The sequence below is a fragment of the Sminthopsis crassicaudata genome, chromosome X, assembly GCF_048593235.1.
Source record: "Sminthopsis crassicaudata isolate SCR6 chromosome X, ASM4859323v1, whole genome shotgun sequence".
In the NCBI taxonomy this organism is placed as follows: domain Eukaryota; kingdom Metazoa; phylum Chordata; class Mammalia; order Dasyuromorphia; family Dasyuridae; genus Sminthopsis; species Sminthopsis crassicaudata.
The window spans coordinates 8,580,205-8,598,961 of record NC_133623.1 but is presented as its reverse complement, the minus strand read 5'-3'; the positions used below and the strand labels follow the sequence as shown (position 1 = coordinate 8,598,961).

At 46.7% G+C, this 18,757-nt stretch overlaps 1 protein-coding gene across 3 annotated transcripts in view; it reads right to left on the bottom strand.

Moving 5' to 3' along the window:
* PLS3 (plastin 3) overlaps window positions 1-18,757 on the bottom strand; it is a 127,901-nt gene that overhangs the window by 69,232 nt on the left and 39,912 nt on the right. The window contains exon 1 of one of the 3 annotated variants that reach the window (XM_074277311.1): window positions 3,952-4,104. The exons of the other annotated variants lie outside the window; for them this stretch is intronic. The gene's annotated coding sequence lies outside the window, so the exon portion shown is untranslated. Of the gene's footprint in view, window positions 1-3,951; window positions 4,105-18,757 lie in introns of those variants that run through there. 3 annotated transcript variants of the gene reach the window in all.

The following is an 18,757-nucleotide window of genomic DNA, read 5'->3' as shown; positions in this document are numbered from 1 at the left end:
ATCCCGGTTCCACCCTCATTAACCAATGAGCAAGCAGTGATGGGCCCGCTACGTGCCAGACACTGGGCACAGGAACGAGTCGTCTCACAGAGAGCTAAACTTACCTTCCGGTGGGGAAACAACAATGACTCAAGTAAATAAGCATTTCGAGAAAAAGGACGAAGAGAATAGCTGCAAATTTCTACATGCTGGTACTGGGGATGGAGAGATGGCACCAGAGTCAGAAAAGCCTTCACACAGAGGGATGCCGGAGCTGCATCTTGAAGGAAGACGGAGGTAAAACAGTACATTTCAGGCATGGGTGCAACGGCGCGGTGATAGGAGATGAATAAAAAACAACAACAACAAAAACCCAGTTCGGCTAGATTGTAAAACACAGGGCGCAGAGTAATGTCCAAATAGGACTGGCAAGAGAAGTCAGGGCCCAGTTACAAAGGGCTTGAAAAGCCAAACAAAGATGTTGCTATTGGATTTTAGAGGTAACAGGGGCCATGAGATTTGATTAAGAGGGGGAAACTGTGAGGCAAATTCCTTTGACAGCTTAGAGAATCAGCTGGCCTGAGGAGAACACATAGGAGGCTGCCAAAATGATCTAGGCAGGAGGCGATGAGAAGCTGAGTGCAGGTGAGAGGACAGAAGGGGTTGATGGGAGAGATGCCATGGGGTTTTGGCAACCGATTGGAGAGGGGAGGGGTGAAGGATGACGCAAAGGCTGTCAAACTGGGAGCGGATCAAGAAATAGGGAAGACTGGGACAAGGGTGGATGGGTGGGTGGGTGGGTGGGAGAAAAGTATTTTAGTTGGGGGAATAAGGCATTTGAGAAGTTTCTGGAACATCCAGTTTGAAATGACTACGGGACAATTCAGGATTTGGGTCAAAAGCCAAAGGGGGACATCGGGCTGGCCGTGTCCATCTATGAGGCACCTGTGGAGAGATTCTCATGAACCCATGGGATGTGAGGAGGTCATCAAGAGGGGGAAGAGAAGAGGGCCCAGGAAAGAGTCTTGGGGCACACCCACATTGCTGGGCGGGCCCTGGGTGAAGATCCAGCAAAGGCACAGAAGTGGTCGGACAGGTAGGACTGACAGGAGAGCCGTGAAATCCCGAGAAGGGAGAGCTCTGGAGAGCGAGGCGGGCAGAGGGCTGAGAAGTAAGTGGAAGCAAAGAAAGTCAAGGCACCTCCTATATAGAGGGTCTTCTCGAGGACTTTGACCACAAAAGGAAGGAGACACAGGGGGCTGTTCAACAGGAAAGGGGAGCAATGCAAGCAGCTAAGCTGGATACCATGCCTTGGGAATGAACTTGGTCTGCATAGCTGGGTGGTGCCCATGAGCTCTGCCCGGCACAGAAGGTCAAAATAATCCAGGTGTGAGCTGGCACCGTTGAACGTTCTACCTCAGAGGTTGTCAAACATGGGGCACCACCTTAAGATGTAACTGGGAAATATTTAACGAAATAAATGAAAAGACAAAAGAACATACGTTAATATATGCATAATACTAAGTGACTGTTCCATTTGGCTTTGATACCCCTGTTCCATATCATTCAACCACACCTAACGCTTCCCCTGAACTTTGTACAGATAGCACTGTCGCTCTAGGATCCTGACTCAGTGGCCACTGGCAGTTCTCTGAGGTTTCACAGAATTAGAGTAGGAACAGACCTTAGAGACCACGGAGTCCAATCTACAGATCAGAAAACTGAGGCCCAGGAAAATGAGGGCTATGGAAAGTGCCAGAGGCAGTATTTGAATGCATATCCTTGAGTGCTAGGATTGTCTACACAATGCCTGACTCTTAATTGGAGATTTCCTCATGTGCATTTTTGGAGTTTCCACACACCGTCCTCCTTTCTTCCCCCCCCCCCCCCAATTTGCCAACAGAAATAAATCATTAAAAAGTATATTTCAGGGGGCAGCTAGGTGGCGCAGTGGATAGAGCACCAGCCTTGAATTCAGGAGGATCCGAGTTCAAATCTGATCTCTGGTCTTCCTAGCTGTGTGACCCTGGACAAGTCACTTAACCCTAGCCTCAAAAAAAAAAAAAAAAGGAAGGAAGGAAGGAAGGAAGGAAGGAAGGAAGGAAGGAAGGAAGGAAGGAAGGAAGGAAGGAAGGAAGGAAGGAAGGAAGGAAGGAAGGAAGGAAGGAAGGAAGGAAGGAAGGAAGGAAGGAAGGAAGGAAGGAAGGAAGGAAGGAAGGAAGGAAGGAAGGAAGGAAGGAAGGAAGGAAGGAAGGAAGGAAGGAAGGAAGGAAGGAAGGAAGGAAGGAAGGAAGGAAGGAAGGAAGGAAGGAAGGAAGGAAGGAAGGAAGGAAGGAAGGAAGGAAGGAAGGAAGGAAGGAAGGAAGGAAGGAAGGAAGGAAGGAAGGAAGGAAGGAAGGAAGGAAGGAAGGAAGGAAGGAAGGAAGGAAGGAAGGATATTCCGAATAAAAAGGATTGGGAACGGAAGGGAGGGAGGGAGGGAGGGAGGGAGGGAGGGAGGGAGGGAGGGAGGGAGGAAGGAAGGAAGGAAGGAAGGAAGGAAGGAAGGAAGGAAGGAAGGAAGGAAGGAAGGAAGGAAGGAAGGAAGGAAGGAAGGAAGGAAGGAAGGAAGGAAGGAAGGAAGGAAGGAAGGAAGGAAGGAAGGAAGGAAGGAAGGAAGGAAGGAAGGAAGGAAGGAAGGAAGGAAGGAAGGAAGGAAGGAAGGAAGGAAGGAAGGAAGGAAGGAAGGAAGGAAGGATATTCCGAATAAAAAGGATTGGGAACCAGCCCACTATTGAAGCCCTAACTAAGGTCCCACATTCCTCCCTTAGAAAAGGACTAAAATATTATTTTAGCTCCTTCCCATAGCTCCACTGGCTTCAGACTTGCAAGAGACTTAAAATGTTCTTAAAGCTCTTTGCAGCCTGACCTAGGAACCCAGCCAAAGTCAAATAAAATCCATTGTTTATACCTTAAACTTGGGCCTGGAAGAATGGATGGTGATTCTGAGGGCGTCTGCCCCCATTCCTCCATTGGCCCAGCTAGTTGCTTGCACTCAGAAGGAAGTTAGTAAAAGTTGAGAGAACTGAAGTGATATGAGACGTTACCAAGGTTAATGGGTTTTTAAATATGAAATACACATCACCCCTAAGCCAAAATGTGTGATTTTGAGAAAGATAAACTAACTGTCCCGACCTCCTAAGATGTGCAAAGATGTGCAAAGGGCTTATCGGACATTCTCTAGTGCAACCCCCACAAAAACTTTGTGACGCAAGCGCTCCTACTATGCCTATTTCCTGCAAGGGGAAACTGAGGCTCAGAGAGGTCACTCCGACAGTAATTGGCAGGAGTCACACTCCAAGTCAAGCCGTCCAAGCACAGGACACCGTGTTCTTCTGACCACTAGCCCAGCCACTTGATGCTCCTCTCTCATCTCCTTTTCGCCCTGGCTGGAAAGAAGCGAGATTTGTTTAATTCCTGTAGAAAATCGTGGAATTCTCCATTTTAAGGATCTTATCATACCGTCTCTGTATCATTTCCCCCATGTACCGCCTTTACTCCCATTTGTGGGTCCCAAACGGAACAGGAGAAAATCACATACCACGTGCCCATTACAATCGGTACGCTATCTTAGAATCACCAGCTCATTTCAATTCTACTCCTTCCACTCAGCTTTCTCCTTATTCCTGCTCATGCCTCAAACCTCCCATGCCTCCCCCTTACTTCCTCCAGCCTCTCAGCTGAGAACCTCCATATTTCATTAAAAAATTGGATCCGTTTGCCGAGAGTTTCCTCTTCCGCTGTGCTCCTCTTCTCACATCCTTCAGATGTCTTCAAGATGTCGCCATCGCGTCTTTTACCTTGATGTCAAGTGGAAAGACAATTCCCCCCCATTCCAAGGCCAGCCCCTCCAGTTTCCTCCCCCAGACTATCCTCATGATCACCCCCATGTTCCCCCTTTTAGTGTCTCCATCTCTCCTGGCTCTTCCTTACCAGATTATCAGCAAATAGGCCCATGAGTTCTTCATTCTCAAGAAAACCCTCACTGGATCTGAGCATTCCTACCCGATAACATCCTAAACTCTTCTCCCTTGAGAAGGCTGTTTACCCTCTTGTACCTGACTGCTGAGCCGCATCCTTTAATTGAAACTGGTCTCCAAAGTTACCGGTGACCTCACAATGGGACACCTGATGACCCTCTGTCAACTGCCATTTTTCTTGATATCTCTGCCTCAGCCTTTGACAGCCATCCACTTTTTTCCTCCTTTGCTTTTTCCTAAGTTAGCTTGATGGTACTCTCTCCTGGTTCTGTTTGACCACTCCTCAGTCTCCCATGCTGATACCTCATTGGTGCTATGCCCCTTAACTAGGGCTGGGGTGCCCCTCAAAGGCCCCCGTCTTTTTTCACTCAGTACTTTCTTCATGATTTCATCACAGCTCCCATGGTTTTTACATCCAGCCCTAACCACTTTCCTGACCTCACCTGACTTCTGGATACCTCAAAATAAATGTATTTTTGGCATCTCCAATGTATCATATCCAGAACTGATGCCATCCCGCTCTATTTTTCCTATTATCACGTGTAATGTCCGGCCTAGCCACCTGGAGGTTCTCGGGATCAGCCCGAGTCCTTGGTCTTAGTGATGAAGGCAGGACAGCCACCCTGAGGCTGCTCAAAGATGGAATACCCCATCTCCAGTCCTTCTCAGCCCTTATATACTTGGTACAATTACAGCATCACAGCGTACTAAACATGTGTGAACTAGAGAATCATTATATCACCATACTAAGTACCCGTGAACTAAAGAACCAATTCCACTGAGTTAACTCCTTGTTGTATCTTTGTTTCAAGCATACTTCTCCAGAGTTCGGGCCCTCTACAATCACGCTCCCCCTTCAGGTGTCCTGATCCTGAACTTCTCCCTCTCAATGCCCCCATCCACTGGCTTGAGGGATTATTATACTTGTGGAACAATCGACAAGGGAAGGGGCAGAGTCGGCCTGTTATTTCAGAAGGCCCTCCCACCCACCTAAGTTATACCAATGATACAAAATAGAAAACTGTTTATAAAAGGTAGTGTAAGAGTTAATGAGAGAGGTCATTTCCTCTGGCCCAATGGAATACTGCCTGCCACAGTTAAACTGACCACAGAGTGCCGGGGCCAACTCCAGCTAGGCCATCCCTAATCCCAATCCTCCCAGCCCCCATCACTCCAGATCATCTTCCACACAACTGCCAAAGTCATTAGCCCAAAGTGCAGGTGTGGACCCCTCCCCTTCCAGGGGCTTTCTCTGACCTCCAAGATCAAATATAAAGTTCTTTCTTTACAGCCATTCAAAGATACTGGTCCCCATTTCCTTCTCCAACTCATTTTACAAATGAGAAAACCAAGGCAAAAAGCGTTAAGTGAATTGCCCAGCATCACACAGTTAGGAAGTGCCTGAGGCCAGACTGAACAGGTCTTCCTGACTCTCCGCAGTGTTTGATCCACTGTGCCACCTAGTTGCCCACAGTTCTTCTTCAGGAGACCTTTCCTGGTCTGTCTTGGTCCTGTCCCCACCTTCAGCTCAGAGAGAAACTCTTCATCTATTCCAGTGGTCCTCAAACTTTTTAAATAGGGGGCCAGTTCCCTGTCCCTCAGACTGTGGGAGGGCCAGACCACAGTAAAAACAAAAGCTCACACTCTATCTCTGCCCCTCAGCCCCTTTGCCATAACCCGGCGGGCCGCATAAACATCCTCAGTGGGCCGCATCTGGCCCGCGGGCTGAGGTTTGAGAACCCCTGCACTATTCTAGGCTTCACATGCCTAGCTTTTTATATGTTGTGTGCCTCCATTAGAACAGGAGCGATTTGGCTATTCTAAGCTTACTGAGCACTCATCACAGAGCCTGGCACACAGTAAGCACTCAGTCCATGCTTTTGGATTCATTGGTTAGAAATCCCCCTGGCAAAGGTAGAGAGCTACATTCAAGGCAATATCCAATTTCAGGGTGCCAGGGGATTTCAGCATGGCAGGGACCTCAGAAGCCTTCCGCACAGGAGGGGGCTGAAAGGTTGAGTTAGTCATTTGACTAAGGCCCCCCAGGTAGCATCAGGCCTAGCTCACTACCTCCAAATCTAGCAGCCTCCCTTGAGCCTGGGAGAAGGGGGGCGGGTCTGTGTGTTCCTGAAAAGTCTCTGAACTGAATACTGTAGTAACCCATTGGATTAAATAGCACCAACCCCCCATTTCTCGGTGATTCCTTTTTAACTTGTAGCCAATTTGTCTTACTTTCCACCTTTGCTAAGTAACCTTTGACCTTCCTTCTACAAAAGCTCTAAAGCAGGGGTTCTCAAACTACGACCCAGTGGGCCAGATGTGACCCGGCCCCGGGTTATGGCAAATGGGCTGAGGGGCGGAGACAGAATGTGAGGCTTTGTTTTTACTAGAGTCTAGACCTCCCACTGTGAACTGGTCCCCTATTTAAAAAGTTTGAGGACCACTGTCTAAATGGTACTTGGAGAGAAACTTCCAGAGCTAAGGTAAGGAAGTGAGTCCACCTTCATACCTGAGGACATTTCCATTCTCCCCAGGCCCAAGTTACCATAGGAAGGGCTTGAACAGAAGCCAAGAGCCACCAGAGGCCTCTGGTTAGCCTACCACTGACCGAGACCAAGACAGGGTCACAAGTGGCAGCAGACAGGACAAAAGAAAGGAACAGGGCAGATTCAATGCTGCATCCACGGTACGCATAAGCTCCCAAATGACAGTGTCCTTAAGCTTGTCCCAAAGAACTGGTCCTGGAGGCTGGATTGACATGCAATCTCAGCCACCAGCTAGTGCCCTAACCCTTGCCTGGACTTACTACTCACGGTGAAAATGGGGATACCACCTGTAGTTCCTGCAGGGTTTCAAATGAGATATTCTCTTATATGGAAAGTATTTTGTAAACTTTAAATTGCAATATAAATGCAAATTGGGCAATTAAGTGGCTCAGTGGACAGCACTGGGCTGGGAATCAGGAAGACCAAATGTGACTACAGATATTAGTTATTTAATCCTGTTTGCCTCAGTTTCCTCCCCTGTAAAATGAGCTGGAGAAGGACAGAGCAAATTATTCCAAGTGATGGGGGTTGAGGTCCCTTTAAGATTCCTTATCTGAAAAGCCCGCCAGAACTTGGGGCACCGCCTACAAGCCCCTTTTAGGTATAAAAGAGCCAAGCTGGAGCTCTCTCTTTGCAGGAGCCCTTCCCCCCAAACATGGTATCCTTCCGGCCATGTAAGGGTTCCTGCCCACCCAGCGGCCACCTTTGGCCCTGGCGTCTTTCTAACTAAACTTTGCTTCCATATTCCTACAATAAACCTTTTTTTTTTTAATCAATCTAGGTTTTCGGGCCTGTAAATTCATTTTCAGGGGACACTGTGCCTCATGGGACTATCTTACTATCTTTCCGCTGACCAACGGGGTTCCCCCTTTCCTATCTCTCATCACAAGGAAACCCTCAATGAAGTCATGAAGACACAACTGAACAAATGAATGACATAAATGCAAATCACTATTTTTATACCCGTATAAACCCGTATAAATTTTATATATATATATATATATATATATATATATATATATATATATATATATATATATATATATATATATATATATATATATATATATATATATATATATATATATATATATATAAAATATCTCTCTCTCAGCAAGAAGACAACTACTTTCTTACTAAGGCCTTGAGAGATCCCCTTTCTCCCGCTGCAGAATTCTGCCTCATCCCAACTCCCACCCCAGTATGGGGTAATGGGAAGAATCCTGGGTTTGGAGTCAGGAACCCCAGGATTTCAAACCCCAGCTCTTCCCCTTCATTACAGTAAAATGAAAGGAGGGACACTACATGTTTTTGCATCAGTAGGTAGAGGGCTGGCCCTAGAGTCAGGAAGACCTGAATTCAAATGCGACCACTTTTCATTACCAACTGTGTGACTCTGAACAAGCCTCTTCACCTCTGTCTGCCTCAGTTTCCCCACTTGTAAAAAGGGGATAACAGTACCTACCTCCCAGTGTTATTAAGGAGAAACAAAGGAGAGAAGATTAGCCAGGTGCAGGTTCTTCAGAGGGTAGCAATGTCATCTTATCAGGTGGAAGAATGCCCCTTAACATTAGGACAAGTAGCCTATTAGTATTGAAAGTGAGCAGTCAGTCCCTGAGAAAAACGCACTCTTCCAGAGCAAAGAAAACAATTATGGCAAAAACCAAACGACCAAAACAATCCATTTCAAATGTAAGCAAGAGAACTCTGCTGCACCAAAGACAAAGGAAGAGCTAGGCCTGTCCCTTTGGGGCCTTTCAGCCCTCCCAGAAATATAGGCCCACACCCAGAAAGCTGAGCTGGAAACCCAACATTCTTCGCCCTGATGCCCCAGAGACAGCAAGTCCCAACACTCCCTACTAGAAGAGGACACCACCAGTTCCCTCAAGGCTAGAAAGAGCCATCCAGGGCCACTCCCGCATCCTATGGTAAATAACTACAACCTAAATACCCATTGCAAAGCTGGAAAAATCACCCAGGAACCTGCCTGCCTGAGAATATTAGGGACCCACAGTGTTCAAGATACTCCCCACAGAGGAAGTGAGATTAACTCTTGCTTTGTGTACCAGAGCCTTCAGAAGGTCAGTGGGGATTGGGAAGAAATAAAAGAAACAGGCTGGCAATGGAAAACAGTACCTTCTTCCACCTTTTCCCTACTAGTCCCTCAAAGAGTCAGGGAGGTACCATGGAAAGATCCCAGCCTCTGGAGTCAGAAAACTGGGCTTCAAATCCCACCTTTGATACTAACAAGCCCCAATCTCTCAGGGGTTCACTTCCTTCAACTCAAATTAAGGAATTGGACAAAATGGCTCCAGGGGGCCCCTGAGCTTTAAAAAAAAAAAAAAAAAAGGGCCCTCAAGGAACTCATAGTCTAACTGTTAAATTCAACAACCGCTACAATGGGCCCTTTAAGTATACCTAATAGTTCTTTCTTCTCCGGGGACCTCCCATTTCCTCCTCCTTCTCTCCCTCCCCCTGCCTACTCTGCCCGGGAGGCTGGGCTAGGTCATCATTAAAGTCCCTTCCAACCTCTATTTCACAGTAAGAGCTAACATTTACTTAGCACTTTTAAGTGCTTAATATATCCTCTCCTTTGATCCTATCAATACCCCAGTGAGGCAGGTGTAGCCTTCATTTGACACAAGGGGAAACTGAGGGTCACACAGCTAGTTCATGACTGAATGGGAAACTACCCTTCATGTCAGAGAGTACTGAATTCAAAAGAGAACCCATCCTAGCAAAAGGACTCCCAAGCAGGGACAGGACTGAGCACAGAATAGGGGGATGACCCCCCCCTTACTTCTAGAGGCACCATCGTGAGCCAGACAAAAGTATCAGGTGACAGGATTCTTGTCAGGTTATATATCAGAGTCAAAGCAGGGAAGGGGACTGTGGGGGACAGAATGTTGCTTACAGTGCCCAATGGGGGGCCCTGTGTTTGCCTAAACTGTTTTTCTGTGTTCTGAATAAAGGCTCCCTGCTTGGGGAGGGAGACCATATTTGGAAGTGATCTAAATAACAAAAGGTATCAGTAAAATCTTAATTTTTAAAATATAATATAAGAACTGAAAGCAGCTAGGTGGTACTGATGCAGGCGTAGCCCCCTTTAAGATTCCTTTCCTGATCTCCAACTTCCTTTGGGACTGACCTTTGATTTACCCTTTTGTATTCCAAGGGGAGAGATCAGGAGCTGAGCGAATTTGGGCTGTACCCAGCCCCCACCGGATCTGAGCTGGCTTGGGTTTTCAGCCCCCATTATCTGCTCAGGTTTCCCCAAAACAGTGTCTTCCTTATCTGAAAATCCCGCCAAGAACTTGGTACGGCCCTAGGCTCCTTCAAGCAAATGAAAGAGCCAAGCTGGAATCATCCCTTGGTGGAGAATTGAAAGATGCCAGCAACCATGCTTTGCATCACAGACTCTCTGTCCCGCCGCTTTTGGTGTATTTCTTCCTCTATCTAATGCCTTTTACTAACCAGACTTTAACCTTGCTTCCAAACCCTACAATAAACCTCTTTTTAGCAATCTAGGTTTTCGGCCTGTAAATTCATTTACAGGGGACTCTCGTGCTGCCACTACTAGACCTCATTTAACTCTTGCGCCGAATCCAAAGGGGCTGCAGGGGAGCTCCATTTGATTCCCTGTACCCCAAACCTGCCACTAGACCTCAATTAATCCTAATTTTATTTAGGTATAGACCTCACCATTTAGTTATACCTCATCAATAATAGACAACATTAATAGCAAAAGCAACAAAATTCATGATTATATCCATAGAAGCAGAGCTACTTCCAGGTCTGGAATCACCGAGTTCAAATCTCACTTCTAGCTAACTTGGGCAAGTCATTTCATCCTGCTGACCTCAATTTCCTCTTCTGCAAAGTGAGCTGGAGAAAGGAATGGAAAATCCTTCCAGCATCTTTATCAAGAAAACCCCCAATGGCGTCAGATATGACTGAACAAGAAAAAGGAATAGCGAGGTCAACATTGAAAATCTCCTTTGTGTCTCTTGGAAGGATGAGGAGAAAGGAGGTAAGAGAGGTTACTGAGATCCCCAGATAAGTGACTGAACCAGGCTGCTCAATGGCAAAGCCAAGGTTCAAACCCAGTTCTGGCACTTAAAATCTAGCACTGTCTCATGCCTCCTTTCTGGATTCCTAAGATCTCCGTTTGTTCCTGTATTACCAGGGGCCTTTCCTGGGCCTCTGATGCATCTCTCAAAAAGAAAGGGGCTAGACCAGATGACCTCAACCTGCCCAGCTCTCTCTCTCTCTGACTCTAAGTTTGGCTCATCATACACTCAAAATTGGTTTGCTGTCTCTTCTAATGATCCCCATTAACACCCATACCTCTCTTCTACTTCACTCAGCTGATCCCACCTGGGAATAAAGGCTGAGCCAGCTACCCCAGACCAGAAGGCACATAGCAGCAGGTGGCAGGTCATCCTTTCAATGTCCCTTTCATGTCATTGTTCAGTCTTTTTCAGTTGTGTCCAGATTTTTCAGGGCTCAGTTGTTTTTTTTTTTTTGGTAAAGATACTAGAGAGGTTCACCATTTCCTTCTCAAGCTCATTTTTTTAATACATGAGGAAACTGAAGCAAATGGATTTAAGTGACTTGCCCAGAGACACATGTTAGAAAATGACTGAGGCCAGATGTGATCTTGTCTTCCGGATGGCAGGCCTGGTGCTCTATTCACTGAGTCAGCCAGCTGCCCCTTTCATATTGCTTCATCCCTTAAAATTTGGGAAAGGCCTTATCACTTGAGATTCATCTGGAAAATTGGGAGAATAATGTCCGTCCCTTGCCCTGATTAATGACACTTAGGAAAGTTGAGTGCCAGCTGACTATTGCCTTGCTGCTGAGACAGGCAGTCTTCTGCTTAGAGGTGAACCAGTAGAAGAACAACCTGTCTACTGTCGCTCCCTCCCTCCAGGAGGTCCAGCTCTCTGTCAGGCATTGAGTTTGGGGACCACTCAGTAGGAGGGCTGTTCTATAATCTAAATCTGTGAATCTCTTTTGTAAGAGAAGCCAGCATGGAAGAATGGATTGAGTAAGAGGATTCAGTCAGGAAGACCCTCCACAAGCCTTGGTTTCCTCATCTGTAAAATGAATCTACAAATACGTGTTTTCCCTACTTCCCAGGGCTGTTGAGTTGGTGCAACTGAAAGGGACCTGAGAGTCACTGGCATCTAAAGCTCTTTGCTGAAGGATCGCCCAGGCTGACCGACTGCAAGGGCAGAAGTGAAACCCAGGTTGCCTTGCGTGCAAATCCAACACACTTTCCCATCCTGATCTGTAATGGGCTTTATTTTATTTGCCTCCTCAATGGGTGGTGAGGGAGAGAATTTCGAACTGAAAAATGAGCCTGACCTTTAACCAAACAGCTCTCTCCCAAAAATCATTCCTCTTCACCCGAGTTTTGAATGCATGCATTTGGAGACCAGAAAGAAGACTACACGGCATTAGAGCATCACCTAAATACTGTGTTGGGGGGAAGGAGCTGCTGGCTTCAACTGCTCCATTGCTGGGGCTATAGAAGCTTGGTGGAGCTTTACAAGCAAAAAACTTTCCACTTTTTGAGTGTCTCAAGGCCTATGAATAACATAAAGGGAGGCTGCATCAGGTGCTGGGTCCCTGGGCTCAAGGGAATGGACAGACTGGCTACATTAAGAAAGGGTTCTGGAACTGAAATGCTAAAGTAAGATATTGACTGTATCACTTGCCATTTCTAGGCCTTGGTTGACTGGTTGAATATTTAAGTTTCTGACAGCTCAAAAATTTATGATTGTTTTGTGGGACTCTATTAAAAGAAACGTCTTTTTGTTATAGAAATGAAAGGCGTGTCCATGAACTGGGGTATAGCTAAAGAAATTAAAGTAGATGAATGTAATTATTTAATGCTTAGTAAGAAATAACAAATGGGACGGTTTCAGAGAAACCTGGAGAGATTCTATAAAACGATACACAAGAAGCATACAGACCCAAGAGAACAAATGTTTTCCAAGCAACATGATGTAGGTAATTTGTCTTGTTTGAGTATCTTTACTTGCAGCTAAGCTTTTGTTTTTCTTTCCAAGTAGGAAGAAGAGTAATTGGGAAAGACAAAGCAGGTAGGGAAAGGGTGGCCTCCCCTCACTTACCCCCCGCCTCCACAAAAAAAGACAAAGAGTTATTAAAGCATTTTGGAATTGGAATGAAAACAGAAGGAGTCACAGACAAGGAGGATAGCTTTGAAAGTGATATGCTGAATTCATAAATTATTTTAAAAGCAAGCTGTTCATGACACAGATTCTCCGGTATGACCCTCTCCTTCTATTGTACAATATATGGGGAAGTACTCATTTTATCTGATGTTTGCAAAGGTCAGACATTTTTAAAAGGAACACAAATAAATGAAATAAGGTTAGATTGGATCAGGTATCCCATCCAGGCAAGACTCGCAGGGTGGAACCAGATTCAAATGTTAATGGGAGAAATTTCACAAATAAAATTCAATCCACACAGTTTATAAAGCTGTCCTGTGATTTTCTAAGTCTATACGCAGGTGGCAGGGATCCATTTCTGCGTTACATGTCATTGGACTACAAGGCCTCAGAGATTCCCTCAAGCTGGAAATCCATGATCTTGATGAGGAAAGGGTTTGGAATAATCTGAATTAATCTCTAACATCTGAATAATCTCTAACATTCCTTCCAGTGTACCATGGGAACAAAACTTGTACATTCAGTCCTAAGCTGACCTCTTGACTCCATCACCCCGGGGGGCCATCTTCTGAATTGGTTTCCTAGTAATGGCAAGGAGGTATGATGATAGTTCCCCATGCTTCACTAGTTGCCCTCGATCCCCATGACCACCTTGGGCAATTATCAAAATGGGTATCATGGCATCTTCCCCTTTTTCTTTGTGCCTTGTTGTCCATTTACTTCTCCTTGGCTTCCCTCCCTAAGTCCAGTAGAGCAAAGTAGGCCCAAGCAAGCCTTTTCAACTGGGGACACACCCAGCTTCAGCACAGGCCCAGTGGTGGCTGAGTCCTCAAGAAAGGAGTTGTCACATCTCGTTTGCCAAGCTGAAACTTAGGGTCACAGACCTTGAGCTGAAAATGGGCTCAGGAGCTGGGGGTGAGGGGACCAGTACTCATTTGGGCAGGCCATAGGGAAAGAAGAGAGAAAGACCCAATCATAAAAAGCTTTCATGGAGAGTTTCTGAATCATAACACACTCTTCTGAAGTCCAGCAATGCTCCAAAAATATCAAATCTGCTTTGCGTTCTTATTATGTGAACAACAGCAAGTGCACTCAAAACTAAACCAAAAGTATGAGGACACACCCAGACGGGTGATTACAGTCCAAGCACAAAAGTCTAACATCTCAGCCTTCTAGTCTGTATTTTAATAGACCAGAGCCTGTGCTTGGTGTCCTTGGTTTTGTAAAGTTTATGCTAATGAGTCACTTCTCAGACTTTTCAAACCTCCCAAAATAAAACATTATTTCAAGCACTCTAAGAAGATGTAAAGTTGGCAAGGGCTGGGGGACAGCAAGGCCACGACGTACGTGGTCACAAGAATTTGGAAGTTGGAAGAAGCTGGAAGGCCATGGATCCCTTTCCTCTCTGTGGGCCTCCACTGCCACCCCTATCAAGTCCAGGGACTGTCCTACTGGACCCCCTAGGGTGTTATGAATTTCTCTGTACCTCATTGTTTCCCACTATAAAATTAAGGGATTGATGTAAATGATCTCTAGGTTTTAAACATTTGATCCCATGAGACCAGAGTTCAAATGTTTACACTGACAAAAATTGGCCCTATGACTTTGGTTAAGTCCTTTCTCTCTGTTGTCAAATGAAGGAGTTAGGTGATCCCCAAGATCTTTTCCACCTATAATCTTATTTATACCGTGAGTGGAACTTTTAGCACTTTAATACCTGAAAAATCTGATTACCATGAATAAGGTAATCATCAAGTAGCCATTTCCGGGTAGTGTTCCTCTATACAATTTAGGCACAAGCTTCCCTCCACTTTTTTCCCTTTTCTTAAAAAAAAAAGGAGAGGGGAGAATGCTGGCATCTCTAGGTGGAGGAAGTCAGGTCCCTTGTGAGAGAGCAGACCAGCCCGGCAAAGTGCCATACAAACGGAACGCCCAGCTCAGCGGGGTGCCCTGTGAGCAGTAAGGTTCAGATGATGTCAGCTGGAACGCGGGCTCAAGCTAGAACGAGGCTACGTACAAGAATGAGGCTAACTGCGAGACAGAGCGAGAGCGAGATCTAGAACGAGAACGAGGCAGAAGGCGCTCGAGGGCGGCTGAAGGAGGTGAGGGGCTGAGGCGCGCTCTCTCTCTCGGTTTCTGTCGGCTCCCCTGGATCTTCCGGGGCCTCAGAATCCACACCTACCGAGTTCGGGCCAGTGCGCACTCACCTCAGAGATCTGGCTGACCTGAGGGCACCGACCGCCGGACCGGCAACGGAGGGCGGCCATCTAGGTCCGCGGCCATCTAGGTCCACGGCCTACGGGTGAGATCGAGCCCGGGCTAGAGCGGGAGGGGAAGGGAGGGGCCCCGCTAACAGCCAGGAGATCTCGCGAGACATTGTGAGATCAAGGCCAAGCGTGAGGTACCGGGCCATGGCGGACTTTGAGGACATTTCCGATGACAGCTACAGTGACAGTGACATCCTGCTAGGTACGCCACCCCCCAGAATTTACCCAGCAGCTTTTCCCTCATGGGCCTCGGCCTCAGGGGAAGCAGCAGCTGCTGCCGCTGCCGCTCCGGCAATCCAAGACCCGGCAGTAGACAGCAGCCATTTCAGTCAAGATGATGTCCAACCAACACAGCCAGGTAGCCCTCCTATAGAGATTCCTGGTGATCTCAGTGAAATTGAGTGGGTGCAGAGCCCAGAAAGAGAGGTCGAGGTGAATGAAGAAATGGAAGGGGAAAGCCCACCCCCGAAGAATCTCATTTTTCATTCTTCTCCTTCCACCTCTCTTTCCTTGATTGAGCAGCAAATCGAAGAGCCGTTAGCCTCTCTGATTCTCTCTCCAGCAGAAAATGAGCCAGTCTGTGAGTTTTCTTCTCCAGAACAGCCTTCTTCCAGATCTCTTGAGTTCCTGTTTGACGACCAGTCAACCTGGGAGTCTTCTCCTCCCCCATCGCACAGTTCATTCGTCCCTGAATCTCCTTCCCGGGTGGAAAACCAGGTCGAATCTCCGCCATGCGAGCCAGATTCACAGACATCTCCTACCACAAGAGCAATACCACCCAAGCCTCCAGAGCCACTGGATGAAGACTTGGAACCCTGCACATCTACTTTCCAGGTATGAGGGTCTCCCTATGAATCCCCTTCCCAGGGACCAGTTTATTCATTGTTTCTGCCTCTGTCTCTCTCCTTTTTTTTTTTTTTTTCTTGCTGAGGCAATTGGGGTTCAGTGACTTGCCCAGGGTCACACAGCTAGGAAGTGTTAAGTGTCTGAGACTAGATTTGAACTCAGGTCCTCCTGACTTCAGGGAAAGTATAATCTTTTTTTTTTTTTTTTTTTTTTTTTTTGAGGCTGGGGTTAAGTGACTTGCCCAGGGTCACACAGCTAGGAAGTGTTAAGTGTCTGAGACCAGATTTGAACTCAGGTCCTCCTGACTTCAGGGAAAGTATAATCTTTTTTTTTTTTTTTTTTTTTTTTTTTGAAGCTGGGGTTAAGTGACTTGCCCAGGGTCACACAGCTAGGAAGTGTTAAGTGTCTGAGACCAGATTTGAACTCAGGTCCTCCTGAATTCAGGGCTGGTGCTCTATCACTGCACTACCTAGAGGTCCCACATCCATTGTCTATTATAGCTTAGGCACTACACCTTCAGCCTCTTAATTTCTGGATTGAGGGCAAACCAGTATATGTTTCACTTTCTCTCCAGATCCAGAGAACCCCATACCGTGCAGTTTTTCCACTGGAAGAAGAATCATCAGAAGACGAATCAGAATGCAGGGTTTCTTCCACAGCACAGTCAGTAAAATTCCCACTTTCCGTATGCCTGTTTGATGACGACTCAGACAGTGAGTTTTTTTTCAGCCTGGTGCATGGGAAAGTACTCCCTGCTTCTCCCACAAGGGGCCAAGGATTAGCCTTTAAATTCTCTCTCTCAGCACAGGAATCACCATGCCATTCTTTCAATTTACTGTTTGAGGAAGACTCCACTAGTGAATTTGCTTCTGATGTAGCCCAAGGGATAACCCTCCCTGAGCTTCCTCTGTTGGGAGCAGAGCTAGACCATGAGTGTTCATATTCTCAATTTTCTCCTCCACCAAAAGCAGCACAGGTCAAGCCTCTGGGAAACATGTTCCCTGAAGCGTCATCCTTTGCAACGTCTAGCCAGGAAGAAGGGCCACTGTCCGAAGCCCTTGCCACACTGAAAACTCAGCAAACAGCTGCATTTTCTCCTAACACAGAGCTAGCATACTGCCACACTCTCAATTACCTCTTTGAGAACAAGCCAATCTGGGAGCTTCCTTCACCAGATGACAAAATACTTGTACTTAACACTCCTTCTCCACAGAGAAAAAAGGCAGTCTCAGGGTTGCTCCTCTCCAAAAGACTTAAGACATCACGTAGCTGGTCTTTAGTTGACCCATACGAGGACATTTCATCCCGTGAGCCTTCCCCTTCAGGGGCCCATGAGGCACTAACCCCTGAATCTTCTCTATCGACAAAAGTGACTGTTTATGAATTTCCTCCCACAGAGCCGGTGTCAGCACCTTCCACATCTCTCAATATCCTGTACAAAGACACATCAATTCATGACTTTTCTTCCCAGATAAACGAGGTAGCCCCTGGATTTCCTGCTGCAGTACGAAAGAAGCCAGTATATGAATTTTCTCCTTCAAAGGTACGACCACTGCCATCACAAAGATCTCTTGATTTCCTTCTGAAGGACCACAGAGCCTTTGAGCCTTCTTCCCAGGCCTATGATAGTGATTCCTCTGAATCTCCTCCTGTAGTGGCAAAGAAACTAGTTTTTGAGATCTCTCCTCAGTCATCACCAAGACCTTCATCTCCCGATTTTCTATTCGAGGATGACATACCAGGCTCCTCCTATCCCAGTTTCCTCCTAGACGACGACATTCTGAGACCCTCATCTCATGATTTCCTACTAGACGATGAGCTGCCAGGACCCTCTTATCGTAGTTACCTACTAGACGATGAGTTGCCAGGGCCCTCCTATCGCAGTTACCTACTAGACGATGAGCTGCCAGGACCCTCTTATCGCAGTTACCTACTAGATGATGAGTTGCCAGGACCCTCCTATCGCAGTTACCTGCTAGACGATGAGTTGCCAGGACCCTCCTATCGCAGTTACCCGATAGATGATGAGTTGCCAGGACCCTCCTATCGCAGTTACCCGATAGACGATGAGTTGCCAGGACCCTCCTATCGTAGTTACCTGATAGATGATGAGTTGCCAGGACCCTCCTATCGCAGTTACCTGCTAGACGATGAGTTGCCAGGACCCTCCTATCGCAGTTACGTGATAGACGATGAGGTGCCAGGACCCTCATCTTCCTGTTTCCCAGTAGAAGATGAAAACGCAAGATTCTCATCTCCTGATTTCTCAATAGAGGAAGAGGAAACCCTTGATTATGCTTCATTATTATATGACAGATTACTAGTCTCTAAATCTCCACCCCTGCTGGGAAAAAAGTCAGTATTTGCTCCCTCTCCCAGTACTTCCAGCGCTCAGACAATACCATACATCGATTCTCTCAGTTTCCTGATTGATGACAAGTCAGCTGGTGAACCTTTGAGCCAAGCCCGAGAGATGCTATCTTCTGAGTCTCCTATATTGGGCAGGAAGTTAAGCTATGAATTTAACACCCTAGATTTACTCTCTGAGGAAGACTCAAGCCCAGAGGCAGCTTCTATACCCATCCACAGCTTAGTAATCCCTGCCACATCTCCAGGAGAAAAGTACCTGCCACAGTACAAGTCTCCTGATTTCATATATGAGGACCCTTCTGCCTTCCAGTATTTTCCTTCAGGGGTCCACGATCTGGTATTCCCTGACATGACTTCTGGAATAGACAATTACGGCTCTCAGTTTGCTTCTTCCCGAGCACAGATAGCAACATCTCCCAGCTCTCTTGATTTTCTGATCCAAGACCAGTTAACAGGTGACCCTTTATCACCAGACCCTGTCATACTACTGCCTGGATCACCCGACTCAGTGGGGGAGCGGCCAATCT